Below are 4,604 nucleotides of genomic sequence, written 5' to 3' on the forward strand. Positions count from 1 at the left end.
TGCCCGTTGCTGGTTGGCTAACTAGCAACAGGGTCTTGCCAGCCAATGGAATTGTGTGATTACAAGCCAGGGGAATCCCATAAAAGAGGGCTCCCCTGGCCCAGAGAGCCAGTCCGGATTTACCTTATGCCTTGCCAATAAACCAAGAGCTGACTGTCACTCGACTCGTGTCTTACTGCCTGCGCGATCTAACAGTAAGCTGTTGATTAAGAAGCCAGAGCATGTTTAGGCTTCCCAAGATGTAGAGAAATCATAATCTAGAGTAGTGGTGGTGAACCTATGGCACGGGTGCCAGAGGCGGCACTCGGAGCCCTCTCTGTGTGCACATGTGCTGTTGCCCCAGCCTTGCCTCCACCCGCGACCCCCTCCTTACCAGCAGCCTCCCTGGAGGAGAGTTGCCCCTGAGCGTGGCCCACACGGAGCACCGCAGCCAAGGACATGGCAGCCAGGCAGCGTACACAAGACTCTGCCCTCACGCGCCAACGCGCACAGTTGATGTTGCAGGGGGTGGGCAGAGGGCGTGGCCGCCATGACGCTGCTGGGCTGCCTCGGCGATGTGCGGTGGGCCCTGGAGGTGGTGAGTGGCCCTTTGGGCACCCTTTGGGGGTGGGACAGGGGGTGGAGCAGGGGCAGGGCAGGGGGTGGAGCAAGGGTGGAGCCAGTTTTTGGGCACTCGGTCTCTAAAAGATTCGCCATCACTGATCTAGAGCTATTTGCCTGCTTTTTTCCCCCAATAGGATCATGTTTAACCTCCCTAAGGACTCAGGCTTTTATAAGCCATGTTTTTAACTATGGTTTACATATCCAGACATCAGATTGAACTACATCAGGCACAGAGGGCACCTCCTGAGTCTGCTTTGCAGTTGATTGCAGATCATGACTTGTCAGAGATCAGAGTCAACTTATATAACGGAGGGACCCTGGTCTCACTCCGCCTCTTTCTTATATCTCCATTATAGACATTTGGCATTTATCTTCCTTAACAGAAACAATTTTGGGTTTGAGTCGCGCTATAAAAATAAATGAATGGCTGATCATTCCCACCACGTGGTCACCCTTTAATTAATCACCACAACAGAGGGAAAACTTGTATCCTTGGAATGAAATTGAGGTACAGGGTGTTTCTGCTTGCTCTAGAGGAGATAACCTTGTACCCAAAGCTGTCCTTTTCCGTTTGCAATTCCTTCTTTACTTTCTGGAGCAAAAGATATTTTTCTATCTCTTTCTCAGAGAGCTTTAAAGGACCTTTATTTTTCTTGGTGGTAATTTTGAGCAGATTTTAGTGTTGCAAGGTAGTGGAGAGTCCTGTTTCTCTCCCATCAATTGCACATCTGTTCCTGATCTCAGAAATTCCCCTCATGATGTTTCCTCCTGGAACTGATGTGGAAAACCAGAAAAGCTGCAGACTGCTGGAGAGAGAACCATCGTATAAAAGAATGGCACTTATTCATCCTTTACCCACCTCGTAACTCAGACTCAAACATCCTCTCTCCCTGTATTAAAATTTTACAAAATGTTTGGGAGAAATTTATGGCCTGATGTGATGCCTCATCATGTGTTGCTGTCTGCAACCCAGCTCCAACCCACCCCGTGTTTGGTTTTGAATAAAATAAAAAGTTAACACAGCTGTGGCTCCATAGGTTGACTTTTTCCTAGCTTTATTTGTGAAAATAACATTTGTGTGCCCAATTTGTTTTTAGTGGGGAACAGAGAAGTCAAAGAGTTTCAGACACACTACAAGCCTCTTTCGGTTCCCTGCACAAGCCTAGAGTCCCCAAAAGATTGCCTCAATTGGGTAACTAAATTTAGATAAATTTGCCTATAAATGTGACCCTTATGTGATATGAGTACATGCAAATCTGGCACGAGACTTGGAAAACAGACAGTACAAAAATCAAGCATTCACAAGCTAGAGAAATAATAATAATAATAACAACAACAACAACACCCCGGACTTAACAATTGTCGATAAGAAAGACAAAAAAGTCTGGATAGTGGATGTGGCAGTGCCTGGAGACAGCAGAATAGACGAGAAAGAACTGGAGAAGATAACAAAATACAAAGACCTACAAATAGAAATAGAAAGACTGTGGCAAAAGCAAGCAAGGGTAGTACCAATAGTAATAGGTGCCTTGGGTGCAATCCCAAAACAACTGGAGCACCACTTGAACANCACTCCCATACCTGCTATACTTGAATAAAAGTAGGTGCGTAGGAACTCAAGGGGTCTTTTCGCTCCTGCTTCTACACACCACACCAAAGAAAGATGTTGTCCGTGTCTTCTTAAGCCGCGTGCGAGGCCCGATAGTCAGCCTGACTATCGTACATCACCGGTTCCCCAAATCACCCTGGAAAGGGCCAAACGTATCAGACCCTGGTCTCAATCCGCCTCTTTCTTATGTCTCCATTATAGACATTTGGCATTTATCTTCCTTAACAGAAACAATTTTGGGTTTGAGTCGTGCTATAAAAATAAATGAATGGCTGATCATTCCCACCACGTGGTCACCCTTTAATTAATCACCACAACAAAGGGAAAACTTGTATCCTTGGAATGAAATTGAGGTGCAGGGTGTTTCTGCTTGCTCTAGAGGAGATACCCTTGTACCCAAAGCTGTCCTTTTCTGTTTGCAATTCCTTCTTTACTTTCTGGGGCAAAAGGTATTTTTTTTTTAATTTTTTTATTATTTAAACCGACAAACAAAACAAAACAAAACATAATACACATATATACACAATATATATTTTAACATCAACTTCGTAACAGTAATCTTCTATTATTTACATTTTCCCCCTTATTCTTCTTTAGAGTATTTATCCTTATTGCCCCATTGTTTCTTATTTGCATTTTTCTTCCTTCATACATTATTATATACACATTTTCCACGTTTAACCTTTCCACATTTATTCTCTCTTGTTTCTACTCTCTAGCCAGTCATACCACTTGCTCCATATTAAATAATATTCCATGTCTTCTTTTTCTTTTATCTCTTTTGTTAATTTGTCCATCTCAGCACAGTCCAGGATTTTCTTTATCACTTCTTCCTCTGATGGTATATTCTCATTTTTCCAGAACTGTGCTCAAAAGGTATTTTTCTATCTCTTTCTCAGAGAGCTTTAAAGGACCTTTATTTTTCTTGGTGGTAATTTTGAGCAGATTTTAGTGTTGCAAGGTAGTGGAGAGTCCTGTTTCTCTCCCATCAATTGCACATCTGTTCCTGATCTCAGAAATTCCCCTCATGATGTTTCCTCCTGGAACTGATGTGGAAAACCAGAAAAGCTGCAGACTGCTGGAGAGAGAACCATCGTATAAAAGAACGGCACTTATTCATCCTTTACCCACCTCGTAACTCAGACTCAAACATCCTCTCTCCCTGTATTAAAATTTTACAAAATGTTTGGGAGAAATTTATGGCCTGAGGTGATGCCTCATCATGTGTTGCTGTCTGCAACCCAGCTCCAACCCACCCCGTGTTTGGTTTTGAATAAAATAAAAAGTTAACACAGCTGTGGCCCCATAGGTTGACTTTTTCCTAGCTTTATTTGTGAAAATAACATTTGTGTGCCCAATTTTTAGTGGGGAACAGAGAAGTCAAAGAGTTTCAGACACACCACAAGCCTCTTTCTGTTCCCTGCACAAGCCTAGAGTCCCCAAAAGATTGCCTCAATTGGGTAACTAAATTTAGATAAATTTGCCTATAAATGTGACCCTTATGTGATATGAGTACATGCAAATCTGGCACGAGACTTGGAAAACAGACAGTACAAAAATCAAGCATTCACAAGCTAGAGAAATAATAATAATAATAATAATAACAACAACAACAACAACAACAACACCCCGGACTTAACAATTGTCGATAAGAAAGACAAAAAAGTCTGGATAGTGGATGTGGCAGTGCCTGGAGACAGCAGAATAGACGAGAAAGAACTGGAGAAGATAACAAAATACAAAGACCTACAAATAGAAATAGAAAGACTGTGGCAAAAGCAAGCAAGGGTAGTACCAATAGTAATAGGCGCCTTGGGTGCAANATTCAGTCGTGGGCCCACATAAATTATTTCACCTGAATCATTAGCATCCTTGGGTGACCTGGAAGAGGGAATGCACGAAGAACTTTTGCTTTCTTCTTAAGAATGTTTAACTGTGCCTCCCTTTAGAAATAGATCAGAAGTATGCCCTAATAATATTATCTGTGTTAAATCTACACAATCCATACAAAATAGAGTCTGTCTGTAGGGGTGGGGGGAAATAACCTAGGCTAGGACAGGTCCACTCTCTCCCAAAGAACTTAATGAGGATTTCATGAGAATCAAGCCCAAGTTTAGCTATTGGATGCAACTTTCAGTGCAGGTGTCTTCCACGTACACCAGTGATGGCGAACCTTTTAGAGACTGAGTGCCCAAACTGCAACCCAAAACCCACTTATGCATCGTCGAATGCCGGGTGGGTATGGCCCATTGGATGGGTGTGGCCCATTGGGTGGGCATGGCCCATTGGGTGGGCGTGGCTGCGGTGGTAACGGCAGACTGGGTGGGACTAAAAAGTTCAATCAATCAATTCTAACTTTGCAAGATTTTTTCCCCTGCGAGAAGTTGAAATT

The sequence above is a fragment of the Protobothrops mucrosquamatus genome, unplaced genomic scaffold (assembly GCF_001527695.2).
Source record: "Protobothrops mucrosquamatus isolate PMUCROS unplaced genomic scaffold, P.Mucros_1.0 scaffold492, whole genome shotgun sequence".
Classification (NCBI taxonomy): Eukaryota; Metazoa; Chordata; class Lepidosauria; order Squamata; family Viperidae; genus Protobothrops; species Protobothrops mucrosquamatus.